At 39.5% G+C, this 25,748-nt stretch overlaps 1 long non-coding RNA gene across 1 annotated transcript in view; it reads right to left on the reverse strand.

Moving 5' to 3' along the window:
- Positions 1 to 7,889: 7,889 nt before the first annotated feature.
- The window catches only part of LOC141944186 (uncharacterized), a 44,511-nt gene continuing 26,652 nt past the window's right edge, over positions 7,890 to 25,748 (reverse strand). The window contains exons 6-7 of the long non-coding RNA XR_012629176.1: positions 18,793 to 18,854; positions 7,890 to 8,089 (exon numbers count right to left, since the gene is read on the reverse strand). This is a non-coding gene — a long non-coding RNA (uncharacterized LOC141944186). The remainder of the gene's footprint in view (positions 8,090 to 18,792; positions 18,855 to 25,748) is intronic.

Raw genomic sequence — 25,748 nt, forward strand, 5'->3', positions numbered from 1 at the left:
TCAGCACTGAATAAACATACCTACTTTATAACCTTATAGGTTGTGGAGTCGTATTTCCGCAAGTCAGTTGTAATGCCTGTCCTGTTATCTCTTAATTGTTGAGATATGGAAAAAAAATTTCAAATACAATAAAATTCTTGTAATTTTCACAGGAGATAAGTTCAGTTTTAAAAAGGAAATTTATCCCTTCAGTTTTGGCTTTGTATCCACTTTCTGGTGTCCCAGAGTATATTTTTGCTATTAGAGCCTCTGTAGTTTCAAAACATTATGGCAGACAAGTACTGCAACTATGAGACTTCACAGAGAGAAGGTGGGCCTACCAAAATAGGAACCATTCTGTCAGATAAACACTTTCAAAATGAACGTAACTCTACACAGATGTAACATATTTGTAGGCATATGGGCACATGGCACCACAGATTTTTCTTTTCTAATAGGTCCAAAAAGTGTACCGGCTTATGTTATTTTCACATGAGGGTCTTTCTCCTCTCTCGAAGAATTTAATCTGCTCTGTAATCCTGATCATGACTGGGTTTGTTTGTAATAGATGAACCCTCCCTTCACGAAACATTAAGCACTGAGACTTAAGCAGTAATTTTCACAACAGGTATTACGTATTACCATTCCTTCATACCAGGCTCTGGGCATGGAAGTCACAAGTCAGCATGAAATATGTGATTATCCAGAACAAATGCAGTGGTCCAGAGGGTGTTTACATCCACCCTCATGCTGAGGGAGTATTCCACTGATCCAGCAGGAAATTATTTTCTTACGTTTGACAAAACTTCAGAGTCTAAAGCAGTTTTCTCATGTACCTCATTCATGTTTTGGATTTTGCATAATCCAACACAGCAATCTTCTCTTTGTTGCCACTCTAGCATAGATGGTTTCAGACCACGCCTACTAGATTCCTCATCTCAGGAGATCTAGGTCTAGTGTTGAATTAGAAACAGCCTTATGTACAAATGAGGCACTCAAAAGCTGCTGAACCACTCCATGGAGGCGAATCTTGGCACATGCAACAGGCATCAAATTAAGTTTCCTCATAAAAATGTAGACCCATCAGAGTCTAAATCATCTGAGCAAAACAGACTCTTCTTATGGTCAGTGAAGTGGATAATTCTATGGCATAATAGATCTCATGCTAATGTTAATGCCTAAAATAGAACTGAATTGTATCTTATGTATTTTTGATCATTCATTATAAAGAGGTATGAATGACCAGTTCAGACTGAAATGCTGACACTGTAGATCCAAGTTATGTGAGAAGAAACAGTTATGGATGCTGTAGATGTCTAGGTATCTAGAACATGAATCCCATATGGGGTCCTGGACATTTAAGCAGTTCTTAGATTAATCAGTATTCTTACAGATCTTTTAGATTTAGGTTTCTAAATTCTACTTAAAACATACTGTGGTTACTGGAATGCTTTTTTATAGCTTGCCTTTAAGGACTATAGGAGAATTGCTCCTGAGAAACCTTATACTAAGCAATGGAGATCTGTGACACTGTAAGAAAATGGGTTTTGGAAGTCCTCCTGTACCTTGACTTAAGTTTCACTTTCCTCATTATACTGAGAGAAGGAATTGAAGTACATTCTACTGAAGGTGGAGAAAAATATATGTTGCAAATCTCACTGGAAGTAAAACCTAGTTCTTAAATGTCCTGTTTATCACACTGCTTGCATTCTTCAACACAGGTCAAACATGAAATAAGAGTATCTTCTTGAAGGTGGTCTTCCTGGTTAAAATTAGCATGTTAAAAGTTTGAATTTTGCCTATATTCAAAGGGGGTTTTAGGTGGTAAAATGCCCTTTATATTTCTAGAAGTTAGATGACACCTATATATCTAAATCTTTGCCTGCTTCAGGAACCTTGGTGCTTAAGTTACCGTATTTTCTTCAAGTTTGTATGGTTTTAGTCTGCCTTGTAAATCTAGTGCCTTCTTCCTTTCCTGGGTTTAACAATCCTGGAAAGCAACCTAGGACTACAGATTTTCCTCATTCTTTTTACTTCATTCACAGTTAGATGCACCAATGCCAAAGAAATAAATAAAAACGGTAACATTATAAAGAAGCACTTCACTGTAATGCCTGCACCTTGCTATGTGACAATTGACACATTTCATATTACTTTAGAATCATCTGAAATAATTCCAGGCATATACTAAAAGAGTTCATTGGCTGCTCCTTGTGGCATACTGATATGATGGATCTATATATTCTTTGCTCTAGTTTGCTTTGTAGTGTAAAGGCTCTCCAGCTCATCCTTCAGTTACAGCACAGGTGACTGGCTGCAGTGTCTCGTTACTGTGCACAAGATCAGTGTGATTCAGAAGAAACTGCCTGAAGACTGTACGTAACTCATACTGGTTTCATTGCATTAATGTAAATGGCAGAAAGTTAAATGATAAATTTTTCATAACTGTAGGCAACATGTAATACCTTGCACTGGACCAGAATCTTAACTAATTTTGGGTGCATACATTACAAACTGGGGACAGGTCAAAGTTCGTTGTAAAGGAAAAGAGAGCATTTTTACATTTCTCCAGTTATAAGAGCATTCTGTGCACGATCGTTTCCCACAGTATGCTGCTGATGTTGTTATTGTCATTATCTATATTATCATCAGTCCTGCTCACAGGCTAGCATGCCACTGTATTAGAAACTAATAACAAAAATAACAAAAGGTCTCTTCTGCAAAGAATCAGTATTCTAAATGCAAGGAATGAAACACCATATAGGTACAAACACCAGAAAAAGACCATGCAGATCAATATGACAGGCAGTGTTGCTACCATATCTGTTGCCTGACTTCTGCCATTTTTTTTTCCCTGGGCAATTTAATAAAAAATGGATCTACTAGAAGAGGATAAAGACAAATGCAATTGTGTACAAGTAGCTCCTCCCAAGTGGCAAAGGGGAGAGTCAAGCACAGAGGTGTTTGCTTGAAAATCTTCCCAGGTGAGTGACAGAGAATATAATTGTGGTCCAGTCAAGGAAACATTACTGGCAGGATTGGATACAGAGAAGGGAAATATATTTAACACAGTACAGACGGGGAAGACAGAGGGAAAATTGAAGAAGAGATGGATAATGGTTACAATCTGATGGAGTAGAAACAAAATCTTTGTAGCAGCATCTCTATGGTTATTAGTATGGAGGACTGTCTTTTCTAATCTGGAATTTAAAAAAATTCTTTCAGATGTTGGGATGCAACGTAGTGAGAGTTTTATATTTCTGAATGGACAGGACAGGCTGTCTCTCAGATCTGTCACTCAGGCTCCAGGTCTGAAGAAAATCCTTTATATAAAATGAGAGAATGGTTTTAGCTGAAGATGATATACAGTGCATCCTGACCTGCAGCTCTCTATAAAAAAGCTATCAAGAGATGGTTTTCAATAGAAACAAAAGAAGTCAATTTACTATAATGATTAAACATTTCTAAAAAAAAGTTGGAGAAATCTCTAATACTTTGGTTTGGACAAAAAAAGAGAAAGTGGAGAAATAAATAATACCCATCTGTCCCCCCCAAAAGGCTACCTTATGGAATCACTATCCAGACACATTCCAGAAGATGGTGTCAGGATAGATGAATGTTTAAAGATTTTGACACTGACTTTTTGAAATTAAACCACCCCTATGCTTTATATAGATTTTTTTTTTGATTTGTCATACCAGTTTTAGACTAGAATCTTCAAGTGAACACGATACAATAGAGGACCTAAATTCTGTAAAAAGAATTCTGACAAATAAATTCCAAATAAAGGAAAAAGATTTTATGCACTTATGGTTGAAGTCCATGGCAGCCATTTCCATAAATTTTAATAAAAATTGGATTATAGCTGAAGGAAAATTAAACTGAGAAATGATACCAGTGTTCATTGCATGTTTGTTGAAGTGTTCCCTCATAAGTGTTTTTTCTGGAAAATGAGAATTTCTAGTATGAATGCATTTGGATCTTTATTTAGGAAACATACAATTTTCACAAGACAACCAATTAAGCCCCAGTAAGATCTTCTGCTGAATATCAGCTGCCTGTGTTAAAGGATTTCACCAGACTGTGAGTATCTCTAGGCTTGCTTTACTAACAACTCAGAGTTGGACCATCACCTCAGTGAGTGGCAACAACTAACAAAAAGCACCCTCTATATATATAATATAACATACAATACAAAGAGTCTTTGGTGATTTTCCAGGATCTTTCAGCTCTCAATTCATCATCAATTTCAAATGTCCATTGTACTCCACAGTTTCCACTAGTTCTTATCATTCTGTTCCAATTCTTCTTCGGACACCACTATTCACTGATGCAGTCTTCGGTCATCATGGTTACTTATCTTCTGAACATTCTTCATCATAATTCACTTTTAGACTTCTGAGAAAAGACTCAAAATGTTCTGTTTAACATATACTTAATCTATGTCTAGCTTTTATATTACCTAGCCTTTCTAAGTTGCTTAAACTGTCAGTATTGTTCCTAGAGCACCTGTGCATACTGCATTGAACTGTTAGTATTGTTCCTAGAGCACCTGTGCTCTATTAATTAAACCTATAAAACAATATCTATTTATTAATTATTCCTGCTATTGATAATATCCTAAGAGAAAAGAGTTTTCTAAAGCTTGTTCCTTTTACACCTGTATGCAGTTACCTAGAACTTGCCATTATATGAATAATAGGGTTTAAACAAAGAACACAGGCATTAATTTATGAAGTAGAAGAATAGCATAAATTACATTTTAATTTATCTGTATTTTGAATAACTTTGCCTGAAGAATTTTTGAGCTTAGGATGAAATGGAAATTTATTCACTTATCTACTTTTCTGCATGGTAGCAATCAGATCTACTGAGACTGGTTAAAGCTAGCAAATAAAAAAATCTATTTGGCAAAGACAAATCCTTTGTGCTATGTAATAACCTGCAAATAATTGTTGTCTGAAAAAAAATAATACTTTAAGAATTCAGGTGTAATTACTTAGGATGCTGATATCTGGTATTATAATAGCCAAATTAATATTTGTGCTTATGAAATGTTACAGTTCCGAATTCTGCAGTAGCATAAAGTGATTTTATTATCCAAGCTGCACTGAGTAGGATTTAAGGAAAATTGAGACACTGACCTGAAAGATTAATTTGGTACTGTGCTGTTAATTTATCATAAAACAGTCAGGACTACTAGTAGGAACAGTTACGACAGGATTTCCATACGCAGGTAAGCTTTGATTAAGAACATCTGTAAAAATGTGTCAGATAACTGACTAAAATAAATCAATGGAAATATGTTTTCAAGAGAACTCTGGAGAAAATTTACTGCATCAAATGGCTTATGACAGTATCAAGGCACGCATGTATTTGTGCAAGACAGGGAACCAGGGGGAGCATTATTATCTGCTTCTCTCTGAGAAATACCTGAACCTGCATGAAGGACAAGAGCCTGGATGTAAATGTTTGTGCTCTGCTTTTGAAGGAATTGCATGTTAGAACCCTGGAACTGGGGGAAACACAGGGGTTATACCGAGCTGCTGTGAAACATGCATGTAAATGAGACTGCCAGTGCTGAAGTACATGGAGGTGGCCAAGAGGTCAGAGCAGAGACAGGAGAGAGAAAAGGCCACAAGTAAATGCAGGCATGGCCTGGCTACTTCTCCCCATCATTTGGCATGGAGAGGAGGAGGGGGATTTGGTGACAGATTTACAGCAGAGTCCCTCTTCAAAGATCCAATGGGGTACTACAAGCAAAAAGCAGGTGAGACAGGTACGAAGGAAGCAGAGTTGGTTCAAGGTGTAGTTACAACAGAGACTTGACTGCATGTTGGATTCTCATAACAAGATCAATGTTCAGAAGTCTTTTTGAAATTGAATTACATGTATGGCCTTTATAGTTGAGAAAAAAAATTATGAAATTGCCACTGGAACATAACGTGAGAAGTTCTCTGTGTGTCTTTGCACACGCATCTGTAGACAGGCTGGTGAAAATGGCTGTGATGGGGCGAGCAGCCTAAGGCATCTCATTTGGTGGCTTATCCAGGAAATTAAATGGGAGAGGTCACAAGTGTGACCTAACAAATGGCATTCAGTTCTATACTGTAGCTAAAAATGAGAGGAATAGAATAAAATAAATGGAATTTATTAACAAAAAAAATACTGCAGAGGCTGTTGTGTTGACTGTTTTATTAATTTCCATATCTAATTTAACTGAGGCCTTGAGTATAATTTTATCTTTTCTGAGCAAACTGCAGACTGTCCACATGGGTCCGTAATGTCCAAGGATTACGCCTTAGACCTTACATCCAGGTCTCACAGACTGCACGAAGGCTTGTCTGTGGGATGCTGGCCATGCACAGACCCAGTGAGGGCACTGCCCAGCTCCCAGCACCAGAGTAAATTATTTCCCTCACTTGCGCTTACACGTGCGTGTGCACACACACACACACACACATTCTGCTCTAAACCAATTTCTCTGGGAGTCTGATGGCTCCTCACCACTTTATCAGATCAGGGATAAGCCCTGGTGAGGGCACTGGGGGACCTTAAGAAACTGTAATGTTCAAGCTTTTAGGAAAGTGAGATTTCTGTCTTGTATCTTGTGATTTTCCTTCAACGAAACACTAAATTAAATAAATTCTTTTTAAAACCCACTGAAGCAATGAAATCCACAGTAAAAGACTCTTTCAATATCTAAGCATGCTACAGGGCACAAGAAGTATTGTCTATGAAGTGTTTCTTTTATAAATTAATTCTCAGCAGCCAAAAAAACCTGGATACATAGCTGACAAAAAAATAGAATACTTAGGCCATAAACCTCAAGGTTGTTATTTACAGAAGATTACAAAATAATACACCAAGGAATAAATTTTCAGTGGAGTTATCAGAGTTGTATTGCTAAATCCCCATAAGCACGCTGTGAAAATATAAATACAAGAACATATAAAACCAGAATTTAATCACTTTTGTAATAAAATTGTAATTAATTTAACAGTAATTCCATTTAAATTCTAAGTTTATTGTACTGGAATCAAAACTTATTTTCATTCCTAAGAGGGCACCTGCCAACAGACAAATTGGTGGCTTATTAAAAGCAAAATATATCTGGGTGTCTTATGAAAGACTTACTATGAAACTATCTGAATGCCTTAGAGTTAAAAACAAATAAATAACATCAGGCAATCACTCTGTGTGTGGCCTTTTTGTATAAAATGGATTTACAAATTTTAACCATCATACTGATATGGCAATATCATTAAACATAATATTATTCCTACATAATTACTGAAATTGCTTGAAGTACTGTCACAGGAAGACTTCTTACTTCAGTATGCTAAGACTATTTCATTATGATTTCATCATCTTTCATTTATACTATGAATCATAGTTTCATTTTGATTCTTCTGAATAGTATTTTGCTATTTCATGTATTGTAAGTAATAGCAGATATATCCACATACATATAATGTCTTGTAGTTTAATAATTCAACATTGTTAACAAGAAACTTGTACTGAAATTCTGACATTTCCAAAGAAATATTTTGCTGGAACTGTATCTTAGAAAATGCTGACATTTGGATTTTTCATTTTAATATGAACAGATTCCAAAATGTCAGAATTTTGTACAGAATTGGAATTCTCTTTTTGACCACCTCTAATATACTTACAAAAAAATCTGGTAATGGTCCAGTGGCTAATGTTCTGTAGTTTCTACTTCATATGCTGAGCAGCAGTGCCATATTCTTACTTCGTGATCATTCTGTTGCACTGTTTTAAACCCTCTCTTTCTCCTTGTATTGCATTCTTACAGAAAGCTCACAGGGCTTTTTGGTGGGCTTTTTGGTATATAGCCTTCCACACAGGAGCCTTCATCTGCAGTTACTGTGCCTGAGTCAAGTAATGGTGGTTGCAGCTGTATCTTCTTGGGACACCAAATTCCTTTTCTGACATGAGATGTCACTGCTGGTCAGTGACACCTGTTTGGAGCCAGGAACATCATCTTCCCAAGGTGGGTGCATCAAGTCAAAGTCTATTGTTGACTGTATTTACTCTACAGGCATAATCACTGTGGTCCAGGTGGTAACTATTGACTGGTTTAGCTCTAGAAGGAAATGCAAGTGGGGAATGAAATGGCCAACAAATGATGTAAAGGACAATATTAAAGGTAGACATAAATCTACAGTACATGTTCCTGTGATCTCATTCACTGGGAACAAAAGACTGAAAATTAAGTCCCTTAAGAGAACTAAGAAATAAAGAATAGGTGCCAATCTGATATCCAAAGACATGAACTAGTAGACCCTTTGATACAACGTAGCTGCATAGCATCAGTGCATTTCTGTGACACGTGCAGAAGGTTCCACGTGCACAGGAATCTCTGTGTTCAGTTCCCCTGCTGTTTGCCTCTCCCTCTAATGCAGAACTAATGAACATCTTCAGTGACACAGATCTTACCCTGATCTTGTACAACATGAGTTAATAGCACCTGAAGAGAGCAAGAGCAGAAACTTAAAAAGAGGTCACAAAAGAAAAGACCTTTGCATTACCCACAGCACTTTTAGATCTCTATTACAAAAAGATAACCCATTCTTAATATGCAGAGCACTTCTCTACGGTATTATCTTGATAAAATCTGAATAGCTGGGTACTTACAGAAATGTTAGTCTTCAATCACTGCTTAATTTGACCTACTTCTGTGAAATATGTAATTTGGAAGGTTATTGAATATCTGTAGAAAATGTTCTCTTTGATCATAGAGCTATAATGACTCATCATATATGATGACTTTTTGTGCCAGTGATGCTAGGGTGAATGTACATGGGACTAGAATATATCATGGGGCCTTTCTGAAGTACTTAGTACAATACTTCATTATTTCAGGCAACAGTACCATTTGATCCCATTTTCACATTCAGGAACTTGTATCTTTTTTCAAAGCAAAATACTGAATTAACTTCAAGCAGATTTAAAACAGATACCGAAGAAAAAATATCCCGAACTATTAAAGAATACAGTCACACAGTGTTGGCCAGGAATACACATAACACATTGGGGAAGGCTGAGGTACTCAATGACTTTTTTGACTCAGTCTTCACCAGCAAGTGCTCCAGACACACTGTTCAAGATGCAGAAGGTAAAGGCAGGGACTGGGAGAATGAAGAAGCTTCCAGTGTAGGAGAAGATCAGATTCAAGACCATCTAAGGAACCTGAAGGTGCACAAGTCCATGGGATCCTGAGGGATCTGTGGCTAAGCCATTATCCATCATATTTGAGAAGTCGTGACAGAGCAGTGAGGTTCCCTCTGACTGGAAAAGGGGAAACACAGCCCTCATTTTTAAAAGTGAAAAAAAGAAGACCCGAAAACTACAGGCCAGTCAGTCTCACCTCTGTGCCTGGAAAGATCGTGGAGTGGACCCTCCTGAAAACTATACTAGGGCATGTGGAAAATAAGGAGGTGATTGGCGACAGCCCACATGGCTTCACTAAGGGCAAATTGTGCCTGATGCATTTGGACATCTTATCTACAACAAAACATACAAATTACAGTTTGAAGAGAGAACCATCAATTTCCTCTTAAGTTTTTCATGGCATCCATCTGTACAATTTTACTAAATGCTTCAGAAAACCAAACTGAGTAACGGTCAGCTCTCAGTTCTCCAAAGATAGATTATCAGGGTTGCAAATTAAGCATGGCATGGATGAACAGACGTGTAAGCTAACTCTGTGCAGAGCCAGCGTGGATCCAGCTGGACTTAGGCGGAGGCAGAGCATCCTGCAGCCAGTGCAGACACCAAGGCTAGCTCAGTCTCAGATGCACCGCTGCACAGTTGCCACGAAAGCCAACCCCATAGTATTTGCACTAGCAATGAGTGCTGTCAGTGCAGGTGTCTCTGCACTGTTTCCTTGGAAGCAGGAGCACTGGTGGGTGTAATGGACAAGCAGCTAACCTGACTCCACATCTGACTGCTTGGAGACCAGCAGGGCTAATTGGCTTCAGTGTCAATACCAGCCCTGCCAGAACCAGGCTGTGAGGTGTTGCCACGCTGCACAGTTTCTCAAGTGGCTGAATTATTACACCAGCTTGCCTCCCTTCCCGATGCAGTTGTTCCTAGTCCCCAGTTGAATTTGTCACACCCTCAGCTGCTTGTGAAGGCTGTGCTGTAAACCAGCTGATGGGAATCAGGAGGCTGAGAAACAAACAGAAAATGCTGAATGCCTACCAAAAAGTTATTACTTTTTAATACTGATGATTTCATTGGTCTGGCTCACAGCATGAATCCATATACACAGTTGAATCAGCTTAACTGAACAGGTAGTAAAATGTGTTGTGGGGGAGGTTCAAACAGGCAGAGAGAGAGTAGGTCAGGGACCTCAATTAACCAGCTTTGCTGTGGAGCACAGGGCAACATCAAGCTCTTCTATAAGCAAGTCATCTCAGATACCAAATTAGACATGACTCGTCAGAGCTCTTCACACAAAGCAGGGTTACCTTTGACTTTATCATAGTTGTGAGAGCTGAGCACTTCGGATCCAATTTTCAAGTCAAACCTCCTGAAAGGAGGATTTGATAATTACTATCTACATATTAAAAGTTTAGCAAGAACTATTCAGCTGCCCTAATCATGGAGAGATCCTTCCTACTGTACAGGCCCCTGCTTCTCTAACTGCACAGTTATCATTTTGTGATAAACAGGTAAGGATCCTACAAATACACATTTATCTCCCTGTGTAGCTCTGATTCATCTCCAGATTTTTTTTTCCTATTATTTCAAAAACCAAGACATTCAAGTAAAGTAAAATTCACCATAGTATTCCAAATATCTCTTTGCCTTTGTAAACTTAATAACATTATTTCAGTGCCTCTCTCTCTCTGTAACTTTGCATGTGCATCGGGGGTGGGTGGGGACGGGTGTATATAATGAATTTTGACCCATAAGTTATGGCATTATATCTCTGTCATCAAGATGGGGCTCCATACCTTCTGTTCACTTCACTTATTTTCTGTTCCTCTTTTCCAAGCTATCCAAGGTTCTGTTTTATTATTCTGTGTTGTTTATGTCCATATTTATTTTAGAATCTAAAATCTCCGGGATAAGTATTTTCACGTTGTGATTATATTCAATACATTATTGGGTTTTGGGGGGAGGAAATTACTACTATCACTGTAATAATTTTATCACTGTAATAATTTTTAAAATAACTTCAAATAATTTTAAAAATAACTTCAAATAAATAAATTTTTTAGCTCCTGCCACAATATGTTGTATTAATAAAAAAAAATGAAAATAGTTATGTTATATTATGTAAATAGCATAAAATAATAGATTACATTGTGTCTAATCAGTTATACAACTAAAAATTCAGCAAACAAAGTTTTGGGAATAAAAAAAGGCAATTGAAAAAAATCCCCTTTCCTGGCAGTATTGCTATAAGGCTTCTTCTTTCAAAATGAATTGCTATATGCAGAAGATTCTTACCATCTTTCCCCTGATTCCTTTACTAGGTATAACCATTTCAGGATGACTTTACTCTCTGAAGAAGTTTGGAAACATGACATTATCATACTATGCATAGGCTGGAATGGTGATAGCATTTGACTCCACCCCCTAAAGAGCTATTTCATGGGGGGAAAAAAGAATACATCAGTCCCTGTGGATATAAACATACACACCAACAAAGATACAAACTAGGACCCAGGAAGTCTCTAAGCTTTAAATTGCTGAAAATGCGGACAGTGCACAGGAATGGTAATTTGCTTGTATTGTTTTCATATTTATTTTGCAAAAGCAGCCATTATTTGTCTACTATTAAAAAACTGGGCTGAACATATTTTTAGTCTGGCTCAGCATGGCTGTTCTGTTATTTAGTAAGTGCATTACATTGTCATATACTGTCGTATTCTTTTGCAGATCAATGCAGTAGAAATGCAATTCTTTCACTCTTACAAGATTTACAGTCAAGTCAGTTTCTCTGAAACAAGTTTCCTTAAAATTAATTGCTTTGTTAAAAAAGGAAAAAAAGACTTTGGGAACTGCAGGCCAGTCAGTCTTACCTTTGTGCCCAGCAAGATCATGGAGCGAATAATCCTGAAAAATATACGAGGGTGCTGGGAAAATAAGGAGGTCATTGGTGACAGTCAGCATGGCTTCACTAAGGGCAAATAATGCCTGATTAATTTGGTGGCCTTCTATGATGGGGTTACAATGTTGGTGGGTAAGGGAAGAGCAACTGATGTCACCTACCTGGACTTGTGCAAAGCATTTGGCACTGTCCAACATGACATCCTTGTCTCTAAACTGGAGAGACATGGATCTGATGGATGGACCACTCGGTAGATAGAGAATTGGCTGCATGGTTGCACTCAAAGAGTTGCGGTCAACAGCTCAACGTCGAAGTGGACAGCAGTGACGAGTAGTGTTCCTCAGGAGTTGGTATTGGGACCAGTGCTGTTTAATATCTTTGTTGGTGACATGGACAGTAGGCTTGAGTGCACCCTCAGCAATTTTGCCAGTGACACTGAGCTGTGTGGTGCAGTCAACATGCTGGAGGGAAGGGATGCCATCCAGAGGGACCTTGACAGGTTTGAGAGGTGGGCCCGTGCAAACCTCATGAAGTTCAACAGGGATAAGAGCAAGGTCCCACACATGGGTTGAGGCAATGCCATGCACAAATAGAGTCTGGGTGATGAGTGGATTGAGAGCAGCCCTGCAGAGAAGGGCTTAGTGTTATTAGTGGATGGAAAACTGACTATGAGCCAGCAGTGTGCTCTCGCAGCCAAGAAAGCCAATTGTATCCTAGGCTGCATCAAGAGAAGTGTGGCCAGCAAGTCAAGGGAGGTGATTCTCCCCCTCTACTCTGCTCTCATGAGACCCTGTCTGCAGTACTGTGTTCAGCTCTGGGGCCCCCAGCATAAGAAGGACATGGACCTGCTGGAGTGGGTCCAGAGGAGGCCACAAAGATGATCAGGGGGCTGAAGCACCTCCCTTATGAGGACAGGATGAGAGAGTTGGGGTGGTTCAGCCTGGAGAAGAGAAGGCTCCGGGGATACATTATCGTGGCTTCCAGTACTTAAAGGGGGCCTACACAAAAGATGGGGAGGGACTCTTTATCAGGGAGTGTAGTGATAGGATGAGGGATAACAGTTTTAAACTGAAAGATTAGATTTAGATTCAATATAAGGAAGAAATCCTTTACTGTGAGGTTAGTGAGACACTGGAACAGGTTGTTCAGAGAAGTTGTGGATGCCTCCTCCCTGGAAGTGTTCAAGGCCAGGTTGGACGGGGCTTTGAGCAATCTTGTCTAGTGGAAGGTGTCCCTGCCCATGGCAGGGGCTTGGAACCAGAAGATCTTTAAGGTCCCTTCCAACCCAAAGCATTCTATGAATGTATGATTCTATGATTCTATGAACACAATATAGACTATATATTGTTCACAGGTAGTTCTGTACCTACTGCCTGAACACATTAGGGCTGCAAATAAATGAATAGGCCACTGACTGAGCCTAATGACTGGGATAACTGAATGGGATATAGAAAATCACTGGACACAATGTGAGAAACCACCAGATGTGGCAGTAGCATGGTGAAGAGCTGAAAAAATTACACATAATGCCATAAGACTGTCTGTGTCCACATGTGTTTAAGGGTGAGTTATAGAAGAGATGGCCAAACTTTTCAGATAATGGGAGTCCAGTGATCTTTTGGGGATTAAAATCCTCAAAGGCTGGCAATGCCTAGTGTAAAGGTATCAGTGATAACACATAAGACAGAGAGTGCCTAGGTAACAGGCATACTAAAACTGGAACCAATAAGGATAAATAATCATCAGCAAGTTGTTTCTTTGGAACTGGAGGTGGAAAAAGGGAAGTACAGAGGTGGTGAAGAGGAGAGTCAAAAAACAGGAAAAGAGAGAATAAGGTTTGCACATCACACAATTGGTGCTGCTTGAGGGTACTTGACCACTGCAACCTAAATCAGGAAAATAAATCAATCTTCTCTTTTGGCCATACCATGAGGATCAAACCTATTTCTGCAGTTAAGAGGATGGGAAGGGTGTCCCCATCTTGCAGGTGAAAACCTGGCCTTGATGGATCATGTGACCTGATATCACTGCATCAGTGCCTGTTCACACTCTGGTGGCATCAGTATCTTCCCAATAATAGTCTAATAGAAGCAATCGGTATTCAGGAAGAACCTCTTTGGGGACAGTGGAAAGTAGAAAGTGGAAGCAACAATGTCTACTTCCACTTGCTAAGTAAATGATCTTGCTAAATTGCCTTTTTATTTACCACATGCTTAATGGTGCCTTCAGTTCATTTTTCTAGCATTGCTCTCTTCAGTAATTCATTATAGTAAATAATACTTTTTTCTGGGTTCTAAGTTATAACCCGTGTCACTTTCTAAATTCACGTCATTTAGGTTGAAGTCAGATAAAGTATTATGCTCATATACCTACAATTTTCACATGTGCCCATCCTCAGTATGCACAGAGAAAACAGCTGAGTATCAACTGCAGTAGCTTTCAAAAAAAGTTCTCAAAATTGAGGCCTTCTAGTATGATGCGCTCATATATAGTGACGTGACTAAGTATAGATTTGCCTATATTGATTCCAGGATTATTACCTTAAAACAATCTGCAACCCAATCCCTTCCCTGTTCTCAAAGTAAGAAAGTGACAAGCACCTGTATATTCTCATCTTTGTCTGGACTCTCACTATTTTCATTTTCTTGATTCATCACTCCCATAACAAAATAATTACCTCAGACTTTCAGAGTTCAGAAGCTACATGGTGTGCTGGGTTTGTGTGTGAGGCAGAGGTTTTTGGTAGCAGGGGAGGGGGCTACAGAGGTGGTACCTGTGAGAAGCTTCTCAAAGCTCCTCCTGTCTCCATGTTGGAACTACCTCTGGCCAAGGCCGAGCCAATTAGTGATGGTGGCCACACCTCTGTGATAACCTATTTAAGAAGGGGAACCTGAGAGGAGGAGTGGGAGTTGTGAAGAGGAGTTGTGAGGGAGACACCTATGCAAACATTGAGGTCAGTGGAAGAAATGAGGATGAAGGGGGGGAGGTGCACCAGAGCAGAGACCCTCCTACAGCCCGTGGTGAGAGGGCAGACTGTTCCCCTGCAGCCCATGGAGGTCCACAGTGGAGCAGAAGATGCCCATGCAGGACCCCACACCAGAGCAGGTAGATGCACCTGAAGAAGGCCAGGACTCTGTGGGAAGAAGCCCCCACTGTGGTAGTTTGTCACTGAGGGGACTGTGACACATGGGAGAGACCCACGCTGGAGCAGCTTGTGAAGAGCTGCAAGCCTGTGGGAAGGAATCACGTTGGAGAAGTTCATGGAAGACTGTCTCCTGTGGGAGGGACTCCACGCTGGAGCAGGGGAAGAGTGCAAGGAATCCTCCTCCTGAGCAAGCAGGAGAGTCAATGGGTGATGAACTGACTGCAACCCCTATTCCCTGTCCCCCTGTGTTGCTGTGGAGGAGGAGGTAGAGAAATTGTGAGCAAAGCTGAGCCTAGGAAGAAGGGAGGGGCGGGGTGAAGGTGTTTTTAAGATGTGGTTATACTTCTCACTGTCTTACTCTGTTTGATTGTTAAATTAAGTGCTGTTGTTTGTGGTGGTCGAATTAAATTTATGTTCTTTTTTTCTTCCCCTAATAAGTCTGTCTTTTGCCATAACCATAATGGCTGAGACATCCCTCTCTGTCCTTATCTCTATTCCTGAGACTTTTTTTTATTTTCTCCTGCCCATTCCTGAGAGCAAAAGGGTGAGTGAGTGGCTGTGTGGTGCTCAGTTGCACCTACTCAGTTGCAGAGTAGGCTCACAGCCCTGTGCTACCGATTAGAGAAATAGTCAGATTCTACAAAGCATCAGTACACATGAATGCCTTTTTCTACAGGCAGTTGGCTTTTCTTCTCTGGTGTAATTGAAAAGGCTCAGAAAAAGTTTGTTGTGTATGTAAATTGTGGCGGTAGTGATGGAACATCAGTGACATTTTTACACTGAGCAGCGCAGTGATTTTTCCAGTGACCAGCTGCAAGACATTTTTACTCTGGGCGCTGTGGAGTGCCTGCAAAGCACAGCTGATAGCCTTTTCAGCTCCATCTGGGATCTGCTCTGACACTATTTTCCTTGTCACACTTTAGGGGCTTTACACAGCAAAACTATTGCCCAAAATGGTCTTACTGTCATTCAGTACCTCTTCTTAATGTTCTGTTTCTCCTCTCCCTGCCTTTGCTATTTACCGCAGGAATACTTGACATCCTTTCTGGAGGAGATGCTCTTTTCATGCCAACAGAGCAAATAGACTTGGCAGGTAGTTTGGCAATAATTGATCATATCCAAACAGTAATTGAATTTTGTTTGCTGTCGACATGGAAGAAGCCAACAGCATGCTGTCTCTTCTGTGACAATAAGCACCGAATGACATTACTCATTTCATTGCTCATTCTCCTTTCCACTTCTCCAGCTATGAGACTCTACAAGTTACATGATGCGAAGGGGAGAGAGAAGGAAAAGTCTGAGGACCCAGCTTGGCTGTGACTGTACCAAATAGATAGGTGCATGAACGGAGCTGTGGCCCCCTTTCTCACATCCCCTCCCAAGAAAATTCACTGTGCTTTGGTTTCAGCCAAGAATTTTTTGCTCCTTTCACATTATCAACTTCACAATTTTCAGGGCAATAATTTCAGATTACTGTATGGGGACCTATCAGCAATATTTATTTTTCAATGGGACAGATACTTCATTTTGGCAACTGTGTCAAACACCAGCTGGGGCTTGGGCTCAGTTTTTCTTAATCACAAACAGTGCAATTGGCTCTGTATGTAACACGAGACATTTTTGTGTCTGTTACAATACAATACTTGCCACCAACACTTTGGGGTTTATTTACTGACAATTTTTTCAGATGTGAATAAGGATAAGGTGAGGAGTCTGTCAGTCCTATCCCCCTATCCTCCAGCCCTCAAAGTATACTTAATCCCTGTTAGGTGTGCTGTCTCTTTCAATATATTAACAGGGACCACCAGAGACACAGCTTCTTTTATGGGATTGTTCTTCTAGAGGGAGGAGAGTAGATTGAAGTCAGGACTCAAACACACATTCATGTATCATAAACACCCTTTCTGTGCAAGCGTGAATGGGTCCTACCTACACCCATGGGTGAGAACAGAGAAGGCTGAAGGGAAGAAAAGTACATGCTGAGAGGAAATGTGTGAAAATCTCCCAAAAGCTGACAAACTCTGGAGATTTTTCATCCTGTTGCATCTTCAAGAAATGAAAGACCCAGACAGAGTCTGCTGAGCATGTGTAAGGCCACCAGGCCATGCTAGCGTCGACGACGGGCTGTGCAACTCAGACCACATCTGAGTTGGCCGTGGCAGCTGTGCATCGTCAGAGGCACCCAGGTTGCATGTGCTGCTGGGGAAACAAGGGACTCTGTGAGGGACCCTCTGCACACCCGCCTAGAAGCCACTGTCACGCCAGTGCAGCTCTCCCCTGTGAGTACAGAGCTGGGCTGGCCTCCGCCTGGGTGACTGGGAGTGACTGTGTGTGTGGCAGTGTCTGTGGGATAGCCTGCGCCTGTGGGTACAGTGGGAGGGAATAAGCAAATGTACCGTGTGAATAAGTGTCTGCTTTTAATAATACTGGCTTGATTCCTTTAATAGTAACAGTCTAATAAAATATATTTAAAAAAATATTACTGTGATCTGTATCTCTCCCCTATCAAGAAAAGGGGAATTTGCAAGACACACACACACATTATGTATGTGTACAAGGGTCATGAGTCATTTGATGCAGCAGGTACGACTGCCAGAAAAGATCTTAGGAGTTTTTGGAGAGCTTTCCAATGCTTTGCAGAATCGATTGCACCATTCAAAGCAAAAGTCTCAGGTTAGCATTATAACTGACTTAATGTTGTGAGTTAGAATTTAACTGACTTCACTGAGATTGAAAGGAAGCAATTTAGGACAGGAATTGGTGGTAAATGTAACAGATACATTACAAGCTGGTTTCAATTTCCGTTATTGAAGAAGTTGTAAAAGTAATGCCATTTCAAAGCAGACCTTTTGCATTTGGACCAAATGAAGAGGCCATCCTGTGTTTTCTCTTAACACATCAGTGCTTGGTCACTTTTGAAATCATTTGGCATTGAGACTGCCAATAATAAAACATAAAGGGCAGTTACAAGTGAATGAAACAGTGGAATTATTTTGGAAAGTACGGTATGCCAAACCTATTGGTTTTTTGGAAGAAAATGACCTAGTTATGTCTGAACATGAAACTGTGATTTCTGTGTGATACCACAGGATTAAAGAGTGCTGTTTTTCTTTTTCTTATTATCTTCAGTCTTCAGGGTTCCTAAACTGTGGGTGAGAATGAAGTTGACCTGTGAGGCCAATCTATTATCCCTGTCAAGACAAGAAAACCTCTGAGAAAAACTTGAAAAATATTGGTACTCCTGATTCTCTTTGAGACACAGAAGAGGGAAAGGCCTCAAAAGCACAGAAAGCCCTCTTTGTTTTTTAAATCTGTAAGGCAGTAAATTTAACAGAAACCTGGAGAAAATTGGTGTAAAAATAAAACTCATAAATTTAAGAACACTTGTCAAAATGCTTCAGATGAATCAGCTCCTTGTGACTGTAGAAACTTCTGAATGATTTGTGATGCTTTGTAAAATATGTAAATAATTTTATGAATTTCTTTTGCCTTGCTTCTTTCTCTCTTAAAGTTTTCTCTTTGTTTTCTTAGACAAGCTGTGTTTGGTCTTATTCTGGAGAGGGTCAGAGGCACTCACCTTTTCCCTTGAAGCCTGCTGTGCTGGCAGCTCCAGAGGAGAGGAAATATTCCAGAAGTCTTCTGAAAAAAAAACATAAATGCCAGATGATGAAATAACCCCTAGAACTTGAAATTAACAAACAGACAGGGCAAATGAGAGTAGGTAGGAATACAAGATCTCAAAAACCTGTAGATCTAAAATGTTCTTTTTGAAAGGATGATGGAAATTTAAGGGGGGAAAAAACAAAGTGTATCCTGTTATTATTTCCATTAAGATTAGACTCATACAGTAATGTAGATCTTATCCTTCTGTTGTGTAAGATGAAATCTTCTTTGGTGGGAATATGCTCTCAACCTTCTTCTAAATTCTTCTGTCTCTCCCTGGCAGTAGCTACTGGCCTGATCTCTATGGCCCAGAAGTCTTCTCCCTTCCTGTGTCCACAGTGCCATGCAGCTACTCAGTTCCTGAGTAGCATTTCACCTTCATTTCCTTTAGCCAGTTTTAAAATTAGGTAAAATTAGCTCATTTTATCATGATTTCTGACACATTGCTACCAAATTGGGAAAATAATGTATATTTCAAGAAAACTGCACCATTCTGGCTTTTAAGAAAATCTGGTTGTGTGAGAACTTAAAGTAGAACAGCTGTGCTGTGACCTTGGAGAAGGTATTAGGAGCATTACATAACTGATGCTGCAGCAACTCTTGAAAGCATGGCTATACTTGGTCTTGATAAATATGAATATTTTGCATCATTTAATGCAAACACATCAGTAAATCTAATAATGCACAGAAAAATGGTAAACTGCAAAATGGTCAACATCTTGTTTTCAATGCATTTCAGATAGATAAGTAAGGCATTACTAATTATTAAGTTGTTTTTCTGCTGAACATGTCTAAAAACACCTTGGATGTGGATCTACAAAGGAAGCTCTGCCTGATTTCAGGATAAATTATCCATCTCAATACCTCTGAGGAGCTGGAATTGAATTATGTTTCAGATTGAACTCTTATTATAATGAAAATACAGCAAAAAAGAAAAGTATTTGTTTAGTCATCCTCTTAAAAACCATTCTAATTACTGAAGATTGAAAGGGCTTTTAATTTTAATTTAGAAGAAGCAGACGGACATCAACAGAGAATGGCTTGTTACTATCTCTGTCTACTTAGCAGTGGAGTTTTTCTTGCTTTTTTGCTCTCTTTACAATATTTGATCTTGTTCTCTACAATATTTATACTCACAAGTTTCTTGAAAGGTAGAGAAGTGCATTGTCACTATTTTGCAGATCAGGAATTGATGAGTATAGAGACAAAGAGGTAGATCTAAGCATTTTACGGGTAACTTTTTAACACATGCCTTTATGATGCAGAGATAATTTGTCATCCTCGACCCTCCATTCAGTATCTTTGTTGCCTGTCTTTGCAGTTAGCTTGGCACTAAAGAATAATGCCTTCAACAGATGCATGTTGAACAGAAAGCCTCTTAAAGTGGACAGTAAAACATTAAGAGATTTTAGTGTTTGTAACTCAGCTGTTTACTAGGGTTTATTTACCCTAGTTAGATATCCTATGGTAGTCACTGGAGGGAAATGGACACTTCCAAACATGTTTCACTGGACCAAAAGAAGATGTCTACTTCACTTTCTTTCTCTCCAGTTCTTGTAAATGGGCTTGAGAATGACTAGCTCAGATGTGGACAACTACTATGTAAATACCTAGGCGTAGTCTGACAAGGTCCACACCAGTTAAGCTGTGCTGTTAAGGTTTGAACTGATGGACCTACTGGGGAAGATAGACATGATTTGGGCATCTGCATTGTTTTGTGCATTTACCTCAACAGACATGCTCTACAAAGCTTTAGGCATTTAGTTGAGCTCTCCAAGAAGCTTTCCGAAGTCTTTTGTGGACTGAGTCACTGACTCCAGAAGTTGCAGATCCTGTCTGTGGTTTACCTGCTCCTCAGCCATTAAATACTTTTCTGGATATCATGGAGAGGTTGGTATGTATGGTGGCTGCACAAGCAGTCAGTGAAAACAACAGAAAGTTGATTTGCTTCACAGGACAAACGCAGAAAGTGGATAGTGATGCCTGCCCTGCAAACACAGACCTCACACAAATCATAGCTCAGCCTCACTAATGCAGTTTACACCAGCCAACCCAGATGATCTCTGGGAATGGGTGACTGATAGCTCAGTTCCTACATATGGCAACGCCTTGCCTCAGACTGCAGCTTCTACATAGTGTTGGCGGTCTGAGCACCAAGTTTCTCCTCGGGTGGGTTATTTATTGCTTTCTGGATTAGGTATTACCTTATTATCTAGTTCCTAATGGATTCAGGTAACCAGTTCCAGCTGGGGACATGCAGTGAGGTCTCCTTTATCCAGGTGGATAGGCTTTTAGGTACTGTTATAGGGATTCACTCAGATCCTGTGTGATGGCTGCAGTTTCTCAGTTGAAAAAAAAAAAAAAAAAATAAATCTGTAGGTGGATGCATCATTAGTGGCCTTTCTGGTGTTACATTTTTGCAATTCAGCACTGTCTGTTCACTACATTTATATAGGTTGAATGGTATAGAATGATTGGCATAACAATAAAGGATTGTGATCTAGATTTCATATATGAGTGTTCAGAATTACAAACTCTGATTTTTATAATAGAATTCTGAAAGTCTTCCCATGAATATTTCACCCAGTACAATTTATTTATTCAGACCTTGAATAGGAAACATACATAGATCTACAAAGAGTTTCTAACCTGCAGCAAACTTCATCGCTAGAATGTTAAGAGGAAACATACTTGAAAAGGATATGAAACTATGTGGATTAATTTAAAAAATCAATTAATATTCAGAAATATCATTTTGCAATACTTAATGAGCCCTACTCCTGACTTTGTGATAGTTCCCGTATTCCTTTTTGCCATGCTAATTGACATAATATGGTATAACACTTATGTTTACAATAATTCTCCTGACTTTGGTTTACAGTTGGTTTTTTTGCTAGCTACAGTTGTTGAATTGAAATATGGAAAGGCAAAATGATGAATATCAAGAAGCAGTAGGATGTCACAGCTTGCTCTGTCAAATTCATTGGGATTTAGACAATCTTTTCTTGAATCCTTATTAAACTCCCTAACACTACCAAAGATTAAAAAAAAGAATCCTATCAACCAGATCTATACAAGGTGATACTCAGAAATAAAACTTACACAAGGGTGTAAATAATACTACTTTAACCAGTGTCCTGGCTTCAGCCAGGATAGAGTTAACTTTCCGTGGGCTGAGAGGGAGCCCAGCTGAAGGGCTGGGACCTGATCGATCATTGGAGCATTCCATGCCATGTGACATCAAACCTCAGCAGATAGTGGGAGGTATTTGTTTTGGGTTTCTGGATCTGCTGGGCAGGTTTCTCTGGTGCTGTTCAGTGAGCCATTACTGCATTTTACCTGTTTTGGCCTACTATCATTACTGTTGTTTTTGCTAGTAAATTTTTGCTATTTAAGCTACAAACTTCTTTTTTTTTTTTTTTTTTGGTCCCTCCCCTATTTCACCGGAACCGGGGGGGAGTAAATAACTGGCTACATAGCGATTGTTACTGGCTGAGTTCAAACCACAACAACCAAATACATCTTTACCTCTTTTAAGTTCAGAAGATAGTCTTAAGTAGAGGAAGAATTTTCAGAAATCAGAAGTTGTGTACACAATTCCCTGCAAGGCCTGGCTTCCTATAAACCTTTAGAAACAATCAGAGTGCTGTTGGAACGGCTGTACTGTAACTGTCAGTCCTGGGGGAGTTTCTATATATTTAATGGAAAATGAATTTTAAGTGCAGATGGATAGTAATGACATAATCTTTGTCCATGTGACAGGCATAGATGCTGTTATCACTCAGTGTGTGCATGTTCTTGTGCATGAGTGCACATGCTGATATATAAAAGCAGTCATTAAATCGGTGGTTTGTTGGTTTTGTTCCTCCTTTTTCCTTCTTACACAGAAGAGGTGAAATCCCACTTAGATGTTGACAGTATAAAGGATGCATACAAGCATCCCTTAAGAGGGTTAATTTTAATTCTTGACAGTTTGATTTCACCTTAGTTTTGTTTGCCTATGACAAATGAAGCCATATAACATTTATTTCTTTTACCTCCCTGCACCTACTATATATTAATAGATTTATTTCTGTCCAGCTTCATTTCAGATAGCCTATTTTTTTTTTCCAGGAATGTAAATTATTACTAAGTAATGATTTAGGGTATTGTTTAATGGAAGATTGACTTAGTAAGAAAATTAGGGTTTCTCAAACATGTTGTAAGAGATCTAGGCTTAGAACAGAGATTCCTGTCACACAGTGTGAGAAAGCCTAATTGCTCATGTCATGCTGAATAATTCTTGTTTCATGGTTTCTTGACAGGCAACCAGGATATCTATGGATAATAAGGATCTTTCATAAGCATCAAAAATAATAATGGAACAGTCCTAGCCAGCGGTTCTCACAGCAGACTTTCTCAGCAGTTTCTGGTGGGAGTGGAGCCACTATCTGATTTCTTCTAAACCAGCTTCTATAGAAAAAACAGCCATGGGAGAAAGGAAAAAGCAGCTGTGCCAAATAGAAAGGATGACATAAGGTGTGATCCATGCATGGAGACAAAGTTAGGCTCTACCTAACTTCTGCATTGGGTATCTAATTTGAAAAGGTGATTCTCAAAAATTCTGCACAGCTGCCATATCCCTGAAGCATCTAAATTCCATAGAAACCCATTTTTTGCTATTTACCTGAAAATACTTGGTTGATTTCCTCAAAACTACCCAAGCAGAGAAATGTCACCTTCAAACCACAGCACATAAGAATTTTGTAATGTATATTCTTCCCTGCCTCTAATGTCCATGATGCTTAATTTTGCATTTTATCTAATTCATATGAAATGCAGAGATCACCGTTCAGTCATTGAATTGAGACTAGACTACAGGTTTATCTATCCCAAAGCAAGTGTCATAACCACCAGGAAATAGCCTTTCTCCAGTGGACATTTTGCCTTAGCAGCAGGGCTGCAGAAAATGTGTGCCACACCTGAAGCAACATCCTTTCTCCCCTAGAGATATATATATACATCCATCTTGTATTCTTCTCTCCTTCATGTTTCCCCTACTTCCACTAGCAGGAGTAAGCACCTTCAGCAGTGGTGACTGAGATAATCCTAAGCACACTTACAAGTATTTAGATAGAAATGTTGAAGACTGATAGACCTTCAGTCCTAAAAGAAAGCAGAAATGAGTTTTTCCTGAAGGACTGCTCTAAACTCAGACCAGTTACTTAAAATAGTGCATCAGACACCAGTGACGTCTTTTCTGTCCTTCTGAAAGTCAGAAGTAAGATCTGCTCATGTTTTGAAAAACCAGGGTCATGTGGAGCAGAGCTTCTTTTCTAGAGGCTTTGGGATGCAAAACATTGAGGAAAAGGGATCGGATGTAAGCCATGTCAATGTTCTCAGCATTGCGATGTGTTATTTTAGGCCCCTCTGTATCTAAGATACAGGTCTTTTTTAACTCTCTTCTGAGATACACAACTCATATATGGACACTGTGCTCCAGTGCAGCACTGAGTGCCTAAAGCTTAGGGGCTGGATTCTGGAAATTACAGCACTGACATCTCTTTGGACACCTGGGATTGTCAGGACATAAAATGAAAGAATAGAAAAGAAGAATGGAATAGACTGAAAAAATATAGTTGCAGGTTAACAAAGAGAATAAAGTAAGAAAAAAAAAAAGAGGGCTGTTTTTCTTGAAAGAAGAAGAAATTATTTGTTGTTTTCTTAGACTTGCTTTGTAATTCTGAATAGCTAGAGAAATGTGTAGACTTGGAGGACTGCATGTATAATGTCTCTAGTTTGCCATTAGAGAGGCCATTTCTTTCTTTTTCTTTCTTTTTTTTGGGGGGGTGGGTGGGAGTACACATGACATGTGTTTTGTTAATTTGTTTTTCCCCTTGTGGCTAGCTGTTCCCTCAAATTTTGACTGCGGAGTGGCTCCCGTGCCTCTTAGCAGCTAACATGGACTGAAACACCTGGCTGCTTTCTCACTTTCCAAGTGAGCATAGACTGCATCAGCATTTTGGCTCCCTGAGCAGTTATGCTCAGACTGCAAGGAGAATGAAAACTGAAGAGGGAACACCTCCAGTTCACATTACTAATTCCCAGTATGCCTGGGGAGACAGCAGCAGGAAGAGAGAGGGGAACATAGAAAAAAGTAAAAAAGTCTGTAAAAATAAGAGAGGATGTGGTCTCATGCCTAAATGGAAGAAATGGCTTTCTCACAGCAGCAAAATCTTTAGGACTCCAGTCTGTGGGAGCCTGGGCAATCTGGGGAAGGGATATGTACAGCTGCCAACACTGGCACGAATGTGGGTCCTGGCCATTTGCCTGTGTTTCCTAGATGTCTGGAAATCTGCTGGATTTCTGCTAACAGCAATGGTCTGTCAGCTGAAGTGGTAGTGTTAACAGAAATAGGAAGGAGTTGATTGCTGGAGCAAGGGACTGTGCCCAAAGGATTGGCACAGTTTGGGACCAAAAGGAGATGGAAATGCTTTACACAGTGTGAGAAAGACTGAGTTGACATTTTTCTGATATTGCCAACTATCTACTTTGTCTGTGGAGATTCTGTCCTGTGCAAGGATATGATCTAACATCCTCCTTGAGCAGATGCAAATGCATACACTGGCAGTGCAGGCAACAAATATGCAGAGCCTATTGCACATGTAGAAGAAATTACTGTCATTTTTCAGCAGCAAAATGTTTATTTTTCATGTGTTCTTTTAGATGCCCTTTCTGTAATCTTCAGACAGATTTTTTCACTTTTGGAAGAATAAAGCTTCACTAACATTTTATTTAAAAGGCAAGGAATATGTTTTTTTAAAAACCAGTATGGTTGGTAATGCATTTTTATAATTTCATTTTGATCTGTTTTGTGTTTTTTGACAAAGA

Source organism: Strix uralensis, chromosome 5 (genome assembly GCF_047716275.1).
Source record: "Strix uralensis isolate ZFMK-TIS-50842 chromosome 5, bStrUra1, whole genome shotgun sequence".
Classification (NCBI taxonomy): domain Eukaryota; kingdom Metazoa; phylum Chordata; class Aves; order Strigiformes; family Strigidae; genus Strix; species Strix uralensis.